Below are 10,266 nucleotides of genomic sequence, written 5' to 3' on the forward strand. Positions count from 1 at the left end.
ATGCAGTCATGACCTTGAAATACAGAGACATTAATGTTAAATACCGGCAGCTTAAGAACCTAACAGTCAAGGTAGAAAGTAATTTTTTCCCCACCACCCTTTTTCTTTTTTTTTTTTTTCTTTTTTGCATTTTAAAGTTTCTACTTGTATAAATACTGATGTATTTGAAAGGTTGCCATATCCTATGTAGCTGATGAAGTGTGGCAGATAGGACTTTTCTGCATAGAGAGATGGTAAGCTGGAGAGTGGAAAATGGTTTTATGGAACAAGTGTAAAAGTATAAAATAGGATAAAAAGGCTTGTAAAGCTTTCTGACATTTTAGTGGTATAAAAATCCCTGAATTTACTAAAATCAGAAGAGTAGCTTGATTACAGATTTGAAATGGTAATACTATACTGGCTATCGAGTCCGCATGTTGATTCACAGACGCACACGCACGGACACAAAGGTACAGCTGTATGTACAAAGGTACCTGTTAAAAATTCCCCTCAAGTTCCGTGAAATACTCACTTCATACGTCTCAGCATTTCTCAGCTGGTGAGGGTTGAGCCTCGAGGAGGAGAGGGTTTCAGGCCAGGTCCCATCGCCAGCTTTCAGTGGCGGTGCTCCGAACTTTGCAAGCTAGCGAGTGTGTGATTCCAACACTGTTTCCGATGCCATGAGTACCTTAGATGGGCTGTAGGAAATCACCATAGAAGTTGGCAGTCACCATCACTCGTGGTAATACTAGTGTCTCCCACTGTATGTTGAGGATGCGTTTTTCTGTGCAGCTCAGTGAGAAACCTGCAGAAATGCTGCTGCCAGCTTGTACTGTGTGATGGAGCACGGGAGAGAGAGGTGCAGGCTGACCAGGCGCAGCGCAGCTCCTGCTATGTCTTTTAGGCCAGTTTCAACAACTGTAGAGCTGCCTAGACTCGGGAGCAAGCTTTTGTGCATACGGTCTGCCTTTCTGCAGTCCCTTAATTGCCCCAGTAATGTTGCTTTCAATTGCGAGGGCAGACCGGGATGCTCTTCCCTGAGGAGTAACATGCTCCGGTGCCTCCCGTAAACATGTCCCGAGTCTCCTGTGTTGAGATGCACCTGAGAATTGCAGTGTTTCCTCAAGACATATTTGGAAGGAGTCAGGCCCTGTCTGTCTCAAGACCCGGTCCAGACTGCCCAGATCTAATTGAAATTGTGTCAGTTGCTCCTGCTTGTGTCTGAAGTCAGTTAGTGAGTTTGGTCAGATTTGCATACTCAAACCTGCCCATGAGATCCTGAATTCCTAAGCTGCTGCTTTGAGGGCCATTAGTTAATGCAAATGGCCTGAAAGCTGTAGTCAGTAAGAATAAGACAATGTTGAGTTGTGCAAATTGCCTTCTAAAGGTGAGCAAATGGATGCCATTTTCTCCTGAAAGTGCTGAAGAAGGGCAGTTTTCACTTGGGGCTGCTCTGCTCCGCTCCGCTCCGCTCCGAAAAGTGACTGGATGGGAAGAGCTGCCCAAGTGCTGCAGCCCTGCTGCCTCTGTGTCTGTGTATATGTGTGTCTGTGTGTGTGTCTGTGTGTGTGTGTGTCTGTGTCTGTGTGTGTCTGTGTGTCTGTGTGTGTGTGTGTGTGTGTTCAGAACTGCCTTTCTCCACCTCGTTGCTTCTCAGTCTGTTGAGCTGCAACTCATCTGTGAATGAACGCGTGCTCTTTCATTCGAGCCCATGTTGCCACATGGCTGAACGGGGTTTCATCTTGTGTCTCTGTGCAGAGTAAAGCTGGGCAAGTGTTAAACCAGGGAGAACTGGAAGGACATGAAAATTCATGAGCAAGCGATGGAAGATGGAAGATGGAAGAAGCCTGGGATCTCTCCAGCCCATGCCAAGGGAATCACAGCACCTTCCGCTTCTCGAGGTATCTTTTCCTTCTTGGGATCTATATCCTGTAACAACAAGGCTGCCGCCTCCACATATTTAGCTTCTGGAATTAAAATCTCTATTTCACCTCCCTTAAATTTAATTTCTGCTTCTAGTTTTTCAAGTAAAACCCTCCCCAGTAACAGTTTTGGAGAATCTGGCAAGTATAAAAATGGGTGGGTGACCCATTGTTTTCCTAATTTCGTTTGTAGGGGTTTAAAGAGTGGCCGAGTTTCAGGAATCCCAGTTGCGCCAATAACATTTCTGGGTTTAATACTTAATTCTCTCTCTAGTGTATTTAAAACAGAGTAAGTAGCCCCCGTGTCCACCAAAAATTGAGTTTTCTCGTTCGCTAGCTTTGCTTTAACCCGAGGTTCCTCTGGGAGAGATTCCTGCGGTTCCCTTCAGTCTTCACTGATTGAGAAGAGAGGCTTCGGAGGGGAATTTTGTTTCCGGAAAGGGCGCTCCCGTTTCCAATGCCCCTGCTTTTTTTCAGTTGGCACACTGATTCCTTCCCAAACGGGGTCTAGCCTGCAAAACGTCCCCGGGAGATTCTCCTCATCCTTGTCCCCTTCTTTGGTATAATCCTTTTTCTTTACCCCGAGCATTTTCTTCTAACACTGCTATTAATCTGCTGTTTGTTCTTTCCTTCTGACTATCCCTGTTTCTGTATGCAACCCAAGCCACGTCTAATAATTTTCCCAAATGACAGGCATCATTTCCTTGTCGTTTTTGTAATTTTCTTCTTACGTCATCCGCGGACTGCCCTATAAACAGGGGAGCTAACTGATTTCTACCTTCCTCTGACTCGGGATCAATAGTAGTATATTTACGGGCAGCTTGAACTATGCTCTGTCCATTTGCCATTCTGCTCCTCGGCCCTCAGGAGTGACTCATGGTAGAGGTTTAAGCAAGTCAGGAGAATGCTCATGCCGTTAGAAGACGGAAGCATATGTGAATACGGTAATGCCTGCACCATGTTTAGCATTTCATTTAAAAGCATGTAAACCAGGATATCCTTAGAGGAGAATTTCCCCCTTTTTTGTCCATTTCCTGTTTCTGTGGTCCTTCTGAAGCAGTGAATTACCAGGAACTAAATGTATGCTTCATGACATGTCCTTTACTTGTCCCTGTGGTGATACCTGCAGAAGGTCTTTACCCTGAGGAAGGAACAAAGAGCAGCATAGAAGCAGAACTATTCCCTGGAGGTTAAAAAGATGTCAAAATCCAATGGCTTGGTTTTAGAAAGGAAACCCACTAAAAGCATACGAAAGAAATGGCCGAGACCATGAAAGCCTCTGTATCTGCTGAGTCTCAGGGAAGGGAAGAAATTCTATTCCAGTATTCGTCAACTGAGCCATGACCCAGTCAGGAATAACCGCCTTCGCCCACTGACGCAGGTTCATGGGCTGAAAACCCCTCACAGCAAATAAAGCTGAGAGTTGATTTGCAACAATAGCTGTGTATTGGACCTGCATAGGTGTTTAAATGCAGGCTGGTTTTAAGTTAAATAGCAAAGTGAAAGTCCTGGCCGCCTCTGGGGCTTCCTGAGGAGCCCTGACATTGGCAAGCAGTACCTCTTAGCTGCCTTGCGAGACGGCACTGACTTTGTGGGTTTGGGGAGATCACTTCTGAGTAGACACCGCCGACCCCCTCAGTTGCCCTCAGACTCCCCCGACCCCCTCAGTTCCCAGCCAGGCACCACCGATTACCTCAGCTCTCCCACATACACCCTTGCTCCCCGCAGTTCCCCTCACCAACAGCCCTGACGCCCTCACTTCCCCCGCAGACACTCCCATCCCCTCCCTTCTCCCAGACTCCTCCGACCCCCTCAGGCACCCAGGTACCCGCTCCCTTGCTGCCCCTCCAGAGACCCTGGCCCTGGCCTGCTCCCCGGCTCAGGGGAATACAGCGATGACTCTTCTGGCAGTAATGCAAGAAATGAACCTTTCAGGAACGTGTAAAGACAATGAGGCCACTCAGAACTTTTGCAAGGTGTATTTGCTATCGGTGGCGGTGAGTTTGTGTTTCTTGATGGAAATACATGAAGTCTTGTAGCTTCTGGGATTGTGTGACTGTGTTGGGGCGGTGCTTAGGGCACTGTGAATGAATCCAAAGCCAATACTTAACAGCCTGGGTCTTTTTCAAGCAAATCATGATGCAAGCGACACTCTCCCATTCTGATAATTTTGATGTTAAAAGAAGTCTTTGACAGAAAGAATGAGCAAGCACAAGGCCCAGAAATTGCAGACTGACCGGGAAAAGGAATGCTTAAACCAGCCTTTGAAGAAGATGTTAAAGCAGGGTAATGTTCACCATTTTGTTACTAATAATGAAGCAAAATCCTCTGCCAGGGAGTGTCTTAACGGGGTGCTCAAAACCAAGATGTGGAGCTATTTTACAGCCCAGAACACCTTTTGCTACATTGACGTGCTGTCAGAGTTTATAAAGAGCTTGTCATGCTTTAACCCCAGTGGGCAACTAAGCACCACACAGCCATTCACTCACTCCCCCCACAACGGGATGGGGGAAGAGAGTTGGAAGGGTAAAAGTGAGAAAACTCATGGGTTGAGATAAAAGCAGTTTAATAATGGAAATAAATAAATAAATAAATTGTAATGAAAAGGAAAATAACAGAGAGAAACAGACCCCAGGAAAGCCAAGTGATGCAAATGAAAACAATTGCTCAGCACCAAAAGACCGATGCCCAGCCAGTCCCCGAGCAGTGGCCCCCCTGCCACCCTCCCCCCTAGTTTTATTGCTGAGCATTATGTCATGTGGTGTGGAATATCCCTTTGGTCAGTTGGGGTCAGCTTTCCTGGCTGTGTCCCTTCCCAATTTCTTGCGCACCCCCAGCCTACTCGCTGGTGGGGTGGTGTGAGAAACAGAAAAAGCCTTGACTCCGTGTAAGCACTGCTCAGTGCTTACTCAGGAAAACATCCCTGTGTTATCAACACTGTTTCCCGCACAAATCCAAAACATAGCCCCATACTAGCTACTACAAAGAAATTTAACTCTATCCCAGTCAAAGCCAGCACAGAGCTGTAACTAGAGTTACCCCAGAGCTGTCAGAGCCAGGCCTGTGGACGTGAACACTTCAGACTCGGCAAGGGTTTGGAAAACTGGAGATGGGGGTGTGTTTGAAATGAAAGGATCTGCGCCTCTGCTCCAAAAGGGAGGCCACGTCAGGGTGTCTAGAACCAACGAGAGATTTGACAAAGGTTATGAACACACGTTCGCAAGGGAAATTTTCATAGTAGCGGAAAATGAGAGAAGGGGACAGATGCCTGCGTATCGCTTAAGAGACGATGGTTGGGAAGCAACGGGGGGGACATTTTTCTCTAAAGAACTTCAAAAAGTGGATCCTGACAAGGACAAGAGCTGCAAAATTGAGAAGACCATTAGAGCAAAAGGGAAAGGAGGAAAGAAACAGTTGCTGGTGAAGTGGCATGTCTGGCCCCAGAAATTTAGGGTAGGAGCTTCCCAGGTATAGGACATCTCGTGACTGGCAGTGGAGTGGGGGAAGAAGAAGGGTGGCAGACGGGATTTCTACATGATGCTCCCCAGCAATGCCAGAAGCTGCCTGCAAAACACCGGCTCACACTTTCCCCTACAGCTGGTGAGGCCCCGTGGAGCTCTGTGGGAAGTGGAAGGTGAGGCTGGTAGAAACACCATAGCCAAACAGCTGGAATAGCATCAAGCAGGACACCATCTTTGAAATAGCACCGCAGGGCAAGACAGGGCAGTAGACTTTGCAGAAAGGCTATTATCCGTCCCTCTCCATGTTGATGGAAGGTATGATCCATCTCATTAACCCCCACCACAAAGCTCCAGCTGTCAACTCTCCGGCAGTGAGTCTGGCCTATGATCCCATCACAAGGAAAGGAAAGCTCAAAATGGATCAGAAACCTTACACTTTTTCTACGACTGGGCATCTGGCACATCTGGTGTCTTCTCCGGGTGTTGCTGCTAAGAAATTATCCTTTGTGGCAGACACCACTGGAGGGTTTAACTCACTCTACTTCTACGTGGATCTTGTAGAGCACCAGCTTGTCGAGGGCTCTGCGGTTCCTGTATTGTGCTGGGTTCCGACCAGCCATAATAATGGCCAGATCATGACAGTGATGTAGGGTAAGCCACACTAACTTGCTGATAAATTGCCAGCACATTGGCACAATCAGCCTTGAAATAAAGACTGGCCAGAACAAGCACGCCTTATTTCACTTTCGGAAGGTGACCGTGGAGTTGCATCTCTGTGCCCCGGTACTTTTTCATAGCTGGGAATGGGGAAGATTGCATAGATCCGAACAATACCCTTCTGTACCTCTGCTGCAAGATTGTAAAAGCTGCCAGTCAAACCTTGGAGCTGGTGAGGCTGTGGGTCTCATGAATTACCCACTGGCCTCTATTTTCAGCCAGCTGGATGTTATGCTGGGGGACAGACTGAGAAGGCAGAGCAAAAACTGCTGCCCCTCCTGCACCTTCATTGAGCTGCCTGTCAATCACAGCCCTGATGCGCTGTCCACGCACTTCTCCACAAAGACCCAGCTGGGCAGCAGGAAGATTAGGGGACTGAGGCATCGCTCAGCTCTGACAGCCCAGAGTAGGAGGACTGAAGTATTCGGACCTCTCCGCAGCCATCTGTTCTTTCAAGACAAGATTTTGGTGAATGGTGTGGATGTAAAAAACTTGGGCTGACGTGCAGCAAAGACAGCTTTTTTTGATGAGCTCTCTGGCAGTTTGTCATAATTTATTCATTTATTCATAAATTAAATAATGCGATTGCTATTCCATCCCTGGGATAAGGACGTTCCCCATTATTGTAATTACTAGCTATAATCCAGTCTTTGCTTCTTTTTCTTTTTCAACTCTGCTATTCCCGGTTGCTCATGACATTTTATCTTTTTTCTTTCCAAAACCATTTGTTTCAACTCATTTTATTTCTCTTGCTCTCTTCTTCCTCGTTCCATCCTCTCACATACCAGTTTCACTACAACATAGTATCAGCTGAACATAACCACCAAAGTTCGTAATCCAAACAATCCCCCAACAAAATATACTTTAATGCTGTGTTAAGTTACATCCACCTCTATTTCCTGTTGCAATTTGACTTTCCCCTTCATTTCGCCCTTTTGTGAGTGGTTATGACTCACATCCATTCCTCACTGCAAGTTGTCAAATTCCTCAATATGCATGGGACCAAGGATCCCAGGAAGATTATCTGAGTTGGCCATGTTGCAGTTAGGGTAGGTAACCTGAAAGAAAAGACAAATCCAGCTTCATTCCCTTTGGCTATTAGATATTTTGGATATCCACTGCTCGGAAACGAGATGTTCATTACCCTGGTGGTCAAAGCACCTTCCACATGGCACTTCGAAGGAGTGTTTGTAATAAGCAAGGAAAACTTCCTTTTTGCAGGTGGTTAACCTGGACAGTTTGTCCTACAGATAATTGATGATTATCTTTTTTGCCCAAAGTGAAAGTTACACAGGGGCTGCTATCAAAAGCTTTCCAGATCGGACTGCCAGTCATGGTCCGTCAATTGTTTCAGGCAGTGACTGCGTTGTTAAGGTGACGTGGCCACCCGTGAAATGAGGAGGTACTAGTCGAGGCTTTGGACTCACCGGTCCAAGTGCAAAGTGGTACTTGAGTCTTACGAAGTCCATTGCTGTGTTCAATAATACCATTAGACTGGGGATGGTACGGAATGTGGAAAAGGCATCAAATTCCTTGGGCTTCAGACAACCTGTGTATATTTTTATTTTTGCAAGTCGGATGGGGGTGGTGCACACTGAATGGGTGAGGGCAGCATATCAGGGGGTGGCATGGCACCCCGTTGCCATTGGATATTGTACTCTGTCAAGCTCCCTGTAAGCCCCGTTCCCACCACGATCCAGGCCTGACATCACAGAATCACAGAATCGCAGAATCACTAAGGTTGGAAAAGACCTGTAAGACCATCAAGTCCAACCATCAACCCAAGACCACCATGCCCACTAAACCATGTCCCACAGTGCCTCATCCACACGTTCCTTGAACGTCTCCAGGGATGGTGACTCCACCATCTCCCTGGGCAGCCTGTTCCAGTGCTTCACCACTCTCAGTAAGGAAATTTTTCCTAATATCCAGCCTAAACCTCCCCTGGCGCAACTTGAGGCCATTTCATCTTGTCCTGTCGCTAGTCACTTGGGAGAAGAGACCAACACCCCCCTCACCACAACCCCCATTCAGGTAACTGGAGAGAGCTATAAGGTCTCCCCTCAGCCTCCTCTTCTCCAGACTGAACAACTCCAGTTCCCTCAGCCACTCCTCATCAGGCTTGTGCTCCAGATCCCTCACAAGCTTCGCCGCCCTTCTCTGGACACGCTCCAGCACCTCAATGTCCTTGTAGTGAGGGGCCCAAAACTGAACACAGCATTCGAGGTGCGACCTCACCAGCGCTGAGTACAGGGGCACGATCACCTCTCTACTCCTGCTGGCCACACTATTTCTGATACAGGCCAGGATGCCGTTGGCCTTCTTGGCCACCTGGGCACACTGCCGGCTCATATTCAGCTGTGCCGGCTCATATTCACATGCTATGTACATTGTCATCTCCTGAATTGTACTGGAGTGTGCCATTCCCTGGGTAAGGGGAGCAGGCTCCCTCATTATTTTGAGGACAGGCAACGGGGTCTGAATTTCAAAGGTTGTGTCTGATGCCATGGGTTCAGTATCTAATAGGGCTGTGTAAGTAGCCAGTAGTGATTTTTCCAAGAGTATATACCGTGACCGGGAACCTTGCCACCCCTTTGACCCAAACCCTGCGGGAGTTATTTGGGCATTAGTGGACCACAGTCTCCATTGGCTCAGCACTTGCCTAGCCACCGAAAGGTCCCAACACACTCTCGATCTCTCTCGCCAGAGTCCATCACCGAAATTCATAATGTCCAGCGACTGCTCCAACACAGAAGGTGCCAGCTCTGCAAGCGGTTTCTGGCCTTCATCTTCCCTTGGCAGACCAGTCTGTCACCTAAATTGAAAATGTTTATAATGTTCCCAACATTCTCTCGCACTCTCTCCAGACCCCATCAACTAAATTCAAAAAGTCCAGCGACTGTCCTGTCACGGATGGTGCCAGGACTGAAAAGCTGTTGCTGGCCCTCACCTTCCCTGGGTAGGCCTTTCACAGCCAACCAACACTGCGGTTCAGCGCTTGCTTTGCCTCCTAACAGTCACAAGGTGCTCTCTCTCTCTCTCTCTCAATCTTGTAAGAGCCCAGCCCTGAAACTGAAAATGTCCAGCAACTGCTCCCACGTAGAAGGTGCCAGCACTGAAAGCTGTTGCTGGCCCTCACCTTCCTCTGGTAACCTCTTAAATGAACCACCAACTCTTGGGCTCCGTGCTTGCCTGGACTCTTAAAGGTCCCAATATCCTCTCGCTCTCCTGCTCACTCCTACCCCCTCCGTATCTGCACCCTGTGTTAGCCAGGCGAGTCTCCACTCCCCCGGGTCGCACAAGAGATAGCAAGGGCAGTCTTAACAGCTCTTTGTGTACAGGAATCCCACCTCATTATCCAAATTCCACACGCCCTATAGACTTCTTTTGCTTAATACTATGTGGTTAGCAACAAAACTGATTTTGGAATGTTTGTCAGGCAACCCTTGCAAGATACAAGAACTATATACATTAACCACTCTGTGTTTCTTAGGCTTATGGGAACTATATACATTAACCATTCTGTTTTTCTTAGGCTTATGGTTAACAAGGGTATGTAGGACAGGTCGTCACATTTCATCATGAGAACCTAGCATTGTTCCATATTGACACGAATCAGATGAACACATTTCACATATGTTTAGCATGACCTCTATAATCTTCACTAGCATATGCAGGGGGGTGAGTTGTAGTGTGCATTTCACCGGTAATGAGGCAAAAGTCAGTTATCGGACACGAAGCCTTTTGAAGAAACAAAGAACCATTCAGGTTTTTGTTATCTTGCTATCTTTGCTGACCACAAGCAGGGCTGTCCTGGCTCCACAGGGCCCCCTCCTTATCTGCACCCTCTGTTAGCCAGGGTGCAACAACACACAAGGCTAAACAACAATTACTATGACCCATGCAGTTTTCTACAGCCCAGCTGCAGGTCACTTGAGCGTATTTACAATCCTCCTCGCCAATATTCCGTTATTTTCCCATGCTGCCCATGCTAACTTTTAGCAAATTGAGCTCAGGAAACCAGCTGGCACAGAGCTCTAGATGTTTTCTCTCAAAGCCATTTTTGTGACTGTGGTGTAAGCATGCCAAAAGGCCCACATCTTCATATCGTATTCTGCTGCTTGCAAAAATAGCCCTGTAGTTCTGTGTGTGCTACTGTCATGCAGAAAGCTAACCACGTAAATACC

The sequence above is a fragment of the Gavia stellata genome, chromosome 33 (genome assembly GCF_030936135.1).
Source record: "Gavia stellata isolate bGavSte3 chromosome 33, bGavSte3.hap2, whole genome shotgun sequence".
In the NCBI taxonomy this organism is placed as follows: Eukaryota; Metazoa; Chordata; class Aves; order Gaviiformes; family Gaviidae; genus Gavia; species Gavia stellata.